Source organism: Camelus dromedarius, chromosome 5 (genome assembly GCF_036321535.1).
Source record: "Camelus dromedarius isolate mCamDro1 chromosome 5, mCamDro1.pat, whole genome shotgun sequence".
NCBI lineage: Eukaryota > Metazoa > Chordata > Mammalia > Artiodactyla > Camelidae > Camelus > Camelus dromedarius.
The window spans coordinates 26,151,687-26,162,980 of NC_087440.1; the positions used below are offsets into that span (position 1 = coordinate 26,151,687).

An 11,294-nucleotide genomic window follows, 5' to 3' on the forward strand; every position below is an offset into this window, starting at 1 on the left:
GGCATTTTGTTTGGTTATGACACAATGCTGAAGTGGATCTTAAGGTGTAAACATAAATTTCTGGTTTCATTCAGACTTTGGAGGTAAAGTTTTGGGGAGAGGTGGGGCAGAATGAGGCAAATAAAAAAGCATGTCTATGTTTCACTTCAGTGTCTTGAACATACGGAGCACCAGAAAGTCCCACTGTGGGCCTGGTGTCAAATTGTATCGAATAAGTAAGAAGGCGTTTTCCCATCTCCTCAGGGTGACTGCTATAGAAGCAGCCCAGGTCATCATGCTAGCTGCTTAGGAGTTTATGATCAGTCACTGTGAGGAGAACAGGAGACAAGACAGAAGTGTCAGCTGCTATGAAATGTCCACAAAAATGCACATCATACCCTTGGAACAATGGAAGACATGACAGTGGGGCAGCACATGCAGGATAATAAAAGGGGAAAACATGGTCATTTGCAAATATATGTGAGTCATCCATGAAATCCATCTTAGTGGGTTTGGGCTACCATCACAAAATGCCACTGACTGTGTGGCTTGAACAGAAATTTATTTTTTCACAATTCTGGAGGATTGAAGGCCAAGATCAAGTTTTAATTTCTCCTGATACCTCTCTTCTTAGTTTATAGATGGCCAATTTATCTGTGTCCTCACATGGTGTTTTTTCTGTTTGTGCACATCCCTGACGTCTCTCTTATAAGGACACCAGTCATATCAGATTAGGGCCCTACCCTTATGACATCATTTAACCTCAGTTACCTCCTTAAAGATCTTATCTCCAAACAGTCACATTGGGGGTTAGGATATCAACATACAAATTTTGAGGGGACACAATTTAGTCCACAGTACCATTCCACACCTATTCTATAGAAATCATTTTATTCACACACCCCCCATGCAGGGTCTGCAGGAGGTTGGAATTCTAGTGGGTAAGCCAAGTTAACTGTATTGTTATTCTTAATCATATTATACTTCCTTTCTAATAGCTCATCCTGAAGCTGCTTTCATGGTTAATTTGAGTATCTGAAAATGATTAAGTGAGCTACTAGCTCTTTTCAACATTTTTAGAGAAGAAGCGACACCATGCAGAATCTTACATCAAAGCCATATAGAACAGTCATTTTGCACCCAGACCACGTTTGCACCCAGAACTAGTTTGAATAAATTCACCATTTTTAGAACTACAAGTTATGTAAATGATCATCTCTTTTTAACAGTATTTATAACACTCTTCAGGTTTTATAAATTGTCTCATATATGAATGAATGATTAAATAATATTTCTTTCTTACAATGCAAGCTAAATGTAGTTATGCTCATGGAGGGAAACAAAGACAAGAATTGTAGGTTCAAGTGAAAGGCTGATCTCCAAAGTAGCAGTTGGCATTTCTAGGTAGTTTTAGATAAAAGGCTTAGTGAGCATTCTTAGAGTCTGTCATGCCTTCCAGATGAGGGAAGATGTGGTAGGCTGTATGATGGTCTCAGGCCCAAGGTTTGTGTCTCTACCCTCTCTCAGGATGTACTTAGGCAGTTGCTGGCTTTGTTATAACATTGTCAATTTAGCACACTACATAATTTTAACTGTCTTTTTTTAACCTCATTTAATCTTTTCTTGGGGTTCAACACTACAGATATTTCAGAAGTGAAATCAGCTGTCACCATGGTTGTCCAGCTCAGCAGGACAGCATTCATGTGGTGGCCCAAGTGTGTTTTTGCTGCTGGTGTTGGCTCACGCACACCATGGGTTTTTTAGGGTTTTGTTGTTGTTCTTTGCTTTGAGATTTCATTTTAAGTAGTTTTATTACAAGCTGTTAGTATTTAGGACACTTCAGAGCACCATACCCTTCTAAGTTTTGGTAACTGGTTTTAAAGTGTTACTACTTGAGTATTTTTCTTATCATGACTTTCAGGCAAAAGTACTACTCAGTGATTAAGAGATATTGATTCGATTAAACAGTTTATCCTTAATAACCTGAGACATCAATCCATGGATACCTGCTGTGGTAGTTTTACAATATTTTCAAGTAGCTTTGGTAAGCTTGTATTCTGACTTGTGGGCATGTGTTTCTAAACCCAACATGAAACTCCCTCATCTGGCCTGGGCTCCTCACTGCTCTAAAATAAATCAGACAAACCAAAGAGCTAACCAGTAGTATAGTCCACATTAATCAGCAAGCTAGAGGAACACAGCATATTTACTCAGTATTTATTCCACGAAAGCTCAAGTGATTTGTATCCAACGAGGGCTGAAATATGAGATTTCTAAGCCATGATGTTGTTTGCAGTGTATACCAAAATCCTCTATTAATTGCTATCTGGTACTCAGAGGGTCCTTCATCCAGAGGCTTGTAACTCTTTGGATATGTCCTAAAGTTCCAAGATTCACTTTCCCTGCAGATACTGTTCTTGTTGGGTATAAATAAGCCCTGGGTGTAAACCTCCTGAGGACCACTGGAACCTTCCCCCTAGGCATGCCCAGACTTCCTCTCCAGGAAGTGCTCCAAACCTAATGAACATTGTAGACAGAACCTAAGGTCATTTTCTACCTTCTGGCATTCTCTGCATCTTCCAAAGCTGAACAATGCTTTGGTGATAGCATCCAGGGCAGTGAGTTTTGGTATTATTGTGTCTAATTCTCTGTGATTTGGAATTTTTATGGAGCATGTATTGACCTAGGCCCACTTAACTATCTAAAGCCTCAGCCTAGGGGTAATAAATAAGATTAATATGGCATTTAAGATAAGTGGCACTGGGCATTCTCTCCATTGATTGTGGAATGTGTTAAGGTTGTCTTTCATGTCCACATAAGAGAAGAAAAAGGAAAGCTTAAAGGAAAGGACTCATTAAAAGTCCTTTGTCTAAAAACCTTGGGAAGTTTGACATCCTATTCTTCCTGACCTCTGAGTGATCACTAATATAGCCAGGGATAATGTTTTCAATGTCACAGTTTGAACATGGCCCAATATTTTAAATTAAATCCACAGATTAAGCCTTCTTATAAATTTCCTGGTTCTGTTGCCTTACATTATTGGATATATTTCTGTTTCCTTTGCTTTCATAGACCTAAATAATGAAAACTCTTTATAGTTCATCCAAAGCTCACTGACTCTGACATGTGGTATTCACATTTTTTGAGTAATTTCCAGGGTACTTCCTATTTTTCTGCTGAGTTGTATGCCAAGATAACTTTTGGAAGGTGCAGCAGCCTGAGTAATTGGCAATTACCCAGGTTTGTGTTAGATATGTTATAGAGGTGTTTCTGTAAATTAGGAATCCATGCAAACAGGTAAATTTCATTATTTAATAATAATTCTCATTGGGGGTGTTCCTTTACTTTGTCTCCCTTTTTCACATATTTATATGAAATTGCCTCAAATGATGCTTTCCTTTTTCTCTGAAAGAGCCCATCAATAGATGTCCAAAGACAGCCATAATTAGGTAAGCTGGCCAATTAAATAAGGAAACACAATATCTTGTTAGCAATTGGCATCAACTGTTGGGTGACATTTTGATAAACTGCTTCAATATAGTGTATAGCACTTTGGTGCCTTTTCACTTCTTAAAAGGTCACAGTCTCTGAAAAGTAACATCGAGATAGCTGATATTTAAAGGGTATAGGAAAATTCAAATAAATAGCCTGTTTCACGTCTAGATTGCTCTTCTCAATAAAATCCCTGACAGTCTACTTGGCTTTTTTTGTTTTGTTTTTGTACCTGTTAGGGGTCCCATTATTTTCAGGGGAAGATGATACATCTTTTTCTCTCTAATCCAGATTAGCTATCACTTGAAGTCTCAATCCATATTGTCAATAAAGAATTTAACAGTTGACTCAGTTGGGAAGATCTGTTTGGTTACAAGTGGCTCCCTTCCTGAGAAAGAACCAAAGATACTTCTACACCAATACCCATTAGTGAGACTTTCAGGAAACTTCTTCAAACCACTGTGAGGAGTGTGCACCACATTGCTCACGGGTGGAAATCAGTCACCTCCATCAAGACTCTAGGTTAGTGTTTCTTACAATATGACCCCACAAACCATCTGCCTTAAAACAGCACCTGAAATGCTTTATCCAAAATGCAGATCCTTGAGTCAAAGTCCAGATCAACTGAATCAGACTCACTGAAGGCGGAGATGAGGATGCCTTGTTTTTACAAGATCTCCAGGTAATTCTTAAGTGTACCTTTGAAAATTGGAGCTGTTTGCCATAAATATGTGGTCTGACCACTGGGGGAGCGGACTTTGAGCTAGGTCCTGCCTCTCCTCCTTTACACATATTAAACTTCTCATGTTCCATCTAGCAGAAAAATCACTTCTATTTCTAATACAACTTTAAAACGAAAAAAAAAAAAAAACCAACAACAACAACAACAAAAAAAACAAGTTGCCTTTTTCCAAAGTGACTCATCTTTTATTTTTGCCCAGATGGATGCAAAGGATCTGTTTTGCACATTGTGTGATGCTCGTGAACATTTTGGGGATGTGTATAACGTCATCATTTTATTAGGAGTGGATAATTTTTCTTTTCAATTGTCCTCGGTAGTGTATGAAGTGCCACATAAACTTCTTTTACAGCCTTGTTAGAAAGGTCAGAGTTGGAACAAATTCATGTCTGGGTGTGAGCAGAGTGTGATCAGGGCTTTGCTAAACAGGAATTGGTTGAATCAGCCAGTGGTCCCGTTGGTCAGTCAGTGGGCCACAGTCACAAGGGTGCAAGTGTCATAACTGCTCTTTCAAAAAAGTGAGGGTGGATCTATTTTATCCTTTACCCAGTACATAATAAGTTTTATTGATTCTAAATAAGTATTTGATACTTAGTTCAGCAAATTTTGTACTTTTAAGATTCCAAAAAGCAACCTCCCCACAAAAAAATAGCTGAAAATACTCCATACAAATCGCAGGAGGTTAACAAGGCTGGAACAGGTTCATATGAAGTCTCCTCATTCCTAAATGGGCCATCCCTGGAGGCCAAGGCTCAAACAGCCAGTGAGACCCTGACACATGTGAGGCCCAGGTGGTGGTCACCTCACACTTCTTATGAAAGAATCCTCATTCAGCTTTGAGAATGGAAATGAGGCATATCCTTCTATCCTCAGATCACACCCATCAACCTGTATAATTTGTTTAAAAGGAAGAATGTTCAGTGAGCTTCAGGGGTAGCCTATTGTCCTGCTGCTTAGAATGTATTTTTTGAGGTCCTTCCTCATTTTGTCCCTCTTTCCCTGTGCCCCACTAGCTCTGAGACATTGGGAGCCTTATCAACCTCTGTTGGGAGAATTTAGCTTTTCTTTGACTGATTCTTCAGGTTCAGGGTCTTGTGCCAAACTGGCTTATTTGTGCCAATTAATATTTTGTGCTTTTCCTCATATGCTTTGAATCTCCTGATAAGGACTGCTTCCTGCTTGCGCCTTTCCAATGCCATGGAAAGCTAGACTCAATCCATAGCTGCAGCCATTGGCCTTTCCCATTTGTCGGTGTCTGTAGTCCTCCTTTCCTTGAGTATCTGCTTGCTATAGGTAAGTTTTGCTAATCAAGTGACTCCTGGCTCTGGTCATTCTAGGTCTATCTGGCCAGTGGCTATCATGACTTAGTGCTAACAGCAAAAGTAAAGAACTACTGATTGTATGTAAATATAACCCCAGTTCCCAACTCCCTTTAATGATTCTTCATTGAATTCCATAAAGCCCAAAAGGAATTAAGAGACCAGTAGTTCATACTGGAAGTGGGGTGAAGAAATTAACATGTATTAACTACCAGCATACCTGCTGAGGGCTGGACACATTATCTTCCTTATTGCCAGAAAATGCTTCTTGGGGATGGGAAAAGGTAAACTGAGCATCACAACAGTAAAAACTAGATACAGTGATAAAAACTACTCTAAGAACAAAATTATAGGAGCATATTAGTTTTAAGACATACTGGGCATGAGAAGGTGAAATATGAAAGTAGTCAAGAGACTCAAAGAATAATTCAACATTAAAAAATGTTTCAGAGGTAAGTTAGAAATCAAATTCAGAAACTAAAAAATTTGAACATAATGAACATAATGACCATATCTCTTGTGTTTACTACTCTACTCTCTGTTTAAGGTGTTTTGCCATGTGATAGGAATGCCAAAACATTTCTTCAATGAATGAATGAAATAATGTCTCAATCAGCCAAGTAAATTGCATTATATACTCAAAAAATGTACAGTGACATTGGTACACTCACTGATATTTTTCAAAAATAACGTGAGTGCCTGTGTCCAAAATAAATGTGGGTTTGGAAAATACACTTTGCTAGTCGGTATTATTCGAATAAAGGTTAAAGATCTTAGTCACCTATCTGCCTGTTTTGTTCTAAAAATATTAAACGCTTTACTGTTTCTTAATGCATTCATTTGCTATTTCTTAGCAGGGTTATTTTTCATACTATTTAGAGAAAATTTGTCTTCCTGCTAAAAATTTTTGCATTGTATATACAGTGTTACTTATTGCTTGGATAATGCCCTATTAATTTCAATGGATTCCTTTTGACATAAAAATGGATTTGCACTGAAGGGCAAACACTACCTCCATATGTATCCAGGCTGCATTACAATTGAATCCATCACATTATACATTTATAGGTGTCTACCCCTGTTACACTGCTGAAATGGCCTGCCATAAAAAATGGCCATGTGAAAAGCTGGTTTAAATTTCATGCATTTTTACTTGCAAAATATCTGGAAAGATGAACGGAAGCCTCCAAGATGAAATCCTTTCCAACATGAATATGCTAACACGGCTCCCTGGAAGCAACACCTCAGCACTTCGTCCAGTGCCTTTGCTTTAGATTCCAATGACAGATTTGTTTTAGGGTCAGCATTGCTGGAAAGCAGTACAAATTTATTTTTTCAAGCTCACAGTAGTAAATGGCACATTGAGAGAGGAAAATGTAATCTCTTCTATTTTCTTTGGCACCACTGATGCTAGTAAATGAGGGCCCCTATATAGAAATCAAAAGCCCAATTTAGCATGGAGGACCTTTTGAGTTATATCTTTAGAAATAATTGTTTGGTATACCTATTAACTTAAAATTTTTAGACAATTAAAATGTCTTCCTTTTCCTCATGAGGAGCATGGAAAACTATGCCTATGAAGCTGACTTAGGTATAAAGGCAAAACATGATCCTCAGGGACAAGCACAGAAAACCAGACTTAATGGGTCCTTCTGTTGGGGTTTCTTCTAAAAATGAGGGTCAAGAGTTTAGGACAACACTCATTTTGTGGGATTTCATCAAGTTTCCTCATTTTTCCATCAGTTAGAAATCTCAAACAGAACTAAACGTATGATAGCAAATAATAACATACTAGTAGGAAGAAAGCCCCACTGGATCTCTATGACTTAAATAAGAAAACTCGTTGGCTCATGTTTTGAGATTTTAATTCTCATTTAATAAAAACAAAATAGAACAGGAAGTGACAATACCACCACCAGATTGGAATCAGAACATATGGATATATGATCCAATTCTGTCCTTTGTAGATATATGATTTCAGAAAGTCACTGGGCTTCTATTATATGCTTTATATACATAGAATCAGGATTTTCCATAAGCGGAAGTTGGTCCACATATTTAAAAAAATTAAAGCCAGCATTTAAAAATCACAAATTTCGCATAAAAACAGACTTCTGATCTCAGTTGCTTTATATGTAAAATGGAGATAAAAATAAACTTCTTATGTAAAGTGAATAAGATATGCTTTGAAAACTTGAATTAATATTATTTACCATTTATTAAACTCATTATTCTTGATTTTAGTGGCTTCCTTTGTCCCTTCTAATTTTTTTAGGTTTTTTTTTTTTTCCTTATTATGACCCCAGGAATTAATCACAATATTTCATTCTTGATGTTTTGAAGACTAGAGCTTCTTAGTTAGGTTTGGCCCATGAATTCTGACTCATAACATTTTCCAGTCAAATTATTAAAAGATGGCTTTATTTATTGTCATGTATGAATGGAATATAAATGAGGCTCAGCATAAACCAGCTCCCTTGTATGAATACACATGGGTCTGGTCCATGTATAAGGAGACAGAGTGAATTTTGAGATGGTAAAGATGTGGGTAGAGTTCAGTTTCTTTTCTTATTTCTTCCTTTCTATGAATGTAAGCTATTAAATGCACAAGCTGGATGAGTAACACATATTGATGCAGACTGAACCAGCTAATTGTGTTTTAGGGACCGTGTTACTCTTTTGTCCCTGATTATGTTAAAATACGTTTTATAAAATTGTTTTATAACCCTCAAATTAGTCTGATATTTTTAAGGAGACTTTTTACAGAAGTTAGTGAGTCAAAGATAAGGTTAAAAATCAGCAGTACCTTGAGTTACAAAGGATTTGTAGAACTCTTCTGTAGCTGGGAGTTTAAGAACCAACTATTAATCATGTTATAACTTCAAAAGATATAAATGTGTACCAAGCAGAAAGAATTCAGTTCAGGTCTGCTGGCCCAAATACAATGGGCTGAATAGCAAAGTCCTGAGATTTTTTAGATGCATAATGTTCTTACAAATGGACCATGCTATGCTAATAAAACTATTGTGACTCGGAGCTTTTGCAGTAGAAACTGACAGATGAGGCCGAGTTAAGTACTTTTTCAGACAAGCTACTACAGTAAATCATTAAGGCGCACAAACAATCATCCTTCATCAGCGTGCAATTTGTTTCATAGCAATTGCAAATCGAAAACAATGTAAACAAACAAATCGACAACTAATGAACAGCCCCCACTGCTCACTGTAAATAGATCTACAACTTTAGAAGAACACTTTATCCAACACATTGTCAACTCATTGTAAACACATCTACAACTCATAAACAACTCATTACCCAGTCTGTTGTCACCTCATTGCAATTAAAGTTGAATGTTAACTGTACTGTATGTTCCTGCTCTGAATCAGATTATACCCTAGGAAGAAAATGCTAAGGAAAGCCAGTTCAGAAATGAGAAAGCTTTTATTTTACTTTTTCCCCACATCAGCTTGACTTTTAAAATTACTTGACCAGGCTCACATAGAAATTAAACTGAATTTTTACCCTTTCCTCAGGTATCCCACATTTTCCATTTGCATAGAGAAGGCAGTGGTTTCTTAGCACAAGTTTCTTTCGTAGAGGAAAAGTAAATGTGTAAAGTATTCCCCAAGCAGTAGTAAAACTCACAGCTTTTACTGTAATTGCTTTGTGTGAACTGCATTTGGCATCCCTACCTGGTATATAATCTTTTAGTTGGGGCCAGTGTTTTTTACAGTCTACAGGATGATTATTTTTGGAAAGCAAACATGAACTTATGAATGTCACCACGATTCTCCTGTAATGTTAATTTTTCCTGAAGATTTAAGTGGATTAATTCATCATTCTGATTTACAAAAATCCTCATATCACATAGGGTATATTCTCAAATTACATGTGTGTGCTTTTGTATATGTAGTATATGTACAAATGTGTATACAATACATAAGTAGATGTGTCAGCAATGCATGACCCATGATACAAAGGGTCAGTTTATGACATGAGGGTACAATTTTATAGATTTTTTTTTTTTCTGATTGAGACTAAGCTTCAACTTCCTTGATTAATTTTTGTGGAAGATAGAAGGATTTGAATTGGAATTCTACCACATGAAAATGATTTATATTTTCAAAATACAATCCCATGCACCCAACTATATTTATAATTTAATAGGTTTATTAGCATCATACTCATATCAGTCAATATAAAAGGGCTGTGGCATAGTGAAAGAACAACCACCAGTGAAGGGGCCTGCTTCTCTGTCAGTTTTGCTTCTAAAGAAATAAGATATTCCTTAAAGTCGTATTCCAAAGGGTTAGTCATAGAGTCCTTCCTGGGAAAGATGATCTCTAAATTTCTTTCCAACTGTCAATTTTATTCGGAATATTTTAAGCATCCATGGTATAGCTAGCACTCAGGAAGCCATAGAAGAAATTATTTTTATCTTATGAAATAGGGGGATGCACTAAGACTCTGCAGCCAAATAATTGATTCTGAGCACCTCCTAGCTGTGTAGCATGTCCTCTCTGAGCCTTAGTTTCTGTACCTCTAAAATGAGAACACAGAATTGTTGCGAGAATGAAAGATTCATATACTTGCCAAGTATCTAGTGCAATGTGCAGTGCTGAACAAGTGTTCAATAGATGGTAATAATGATGATGATAATCAAACTAGTCTATAATATCTCTCTAGAGAAAATCCAAACCAATAAAAAATTCATTCATCCCTGTATCCTCTCCCATATTCTCTTGCCTTTATAGAGAGGCTACAGCATTATACATTATTCACATTAGTGTTTCTTAGGAAAATACTTTTGGGGAGTGTCATGGATTTTCTATTTCTTCCTTTTCTATTTCCATCTTCTGTGATAAGTTCTAAGATGAATGTGTCGTGAGTACCTTAAGTATTGAAGTATGAGCCTCCAGACTTAAGTATTACTAAAAGTAAGAATAATATGTTTAACGCAAAAAGACTTCTGAATTTTTTATCTTATATGCTAAGTTAATGTACTAAATTGTTATAAAGAGGTTATCTTGTTATAGTATAAAGATCAATATACTATGAATTGAGAAGATGTAGGTTTTAGTCTCAGTTCTGCAAGAATTTGAGCTTGAGCAACTCCCTTAACTCATCTAGATTAAATTAAGTATTTGGTTCCCCGGTTGTCTCTCCCATTTCCCACTCCAGATTCCTTTCAGATCATTTATTCATTCAATAAATACTTATTCATCACTTCAGTATGCTAGGGACTCTTGTAAGCACTGAGGATCCATTATGAGCAAGACAGACAAGTCCCTGCCCTCATGGAGCTAATGTTCTAGTAGAGGAGACAAAGTGAATAAGCAAGTTCATGCAGTATCAAGTAGAAGTGCGGTGAAAAATGAAGCAGGTAAGAGGTTTGAACGTAATGGCAAGTCATGCTATTTTAGATAGAATGTTGAGAGAAGTCCTAATGATGCTATTTGTTTACAGACCAGAATTAAGTGAGAACAAAGTCATGCATTTTTATAGTAGACTTAATAGTTGTAGAAGACAAGGATTAAGAGGTGACATCCTTCTGTTTTTCTCAGTCTTGAGGCTAGCAGAATCCATCCCCACCATTCCTCATAGCTCCTATCTTTTGAAGTGCAGGAAAAATAGGTTTCTCTTTTCTCTTCTACCCCACCACACTCATCATCCCCATCCCCTGCCTTCTTCTAACATCAGAAATCGAGCTTTTGTAATATTTCATAGGTTTAGCTTCCAATTCCCATAGTGGCAAATAAAATATT

The 11,294-nt window shown here is 36.9% G+C and overlaps 1 pseudogene; it reads right to left on the reverse strand.

Moving 5' to 3' along the window:
- Nucleotides 1–1,920: 1,920 nt before the first annotated feature.
- Nucleotides 1,921–2,463, reverse strand: LOC135321355 (COP9 signalosome complex subunit 5-like; annotated as a pseudogene).
- Between the last annotated feature and the right edge of the window lie 8,831 nt (nucleotides 2,464–11,294).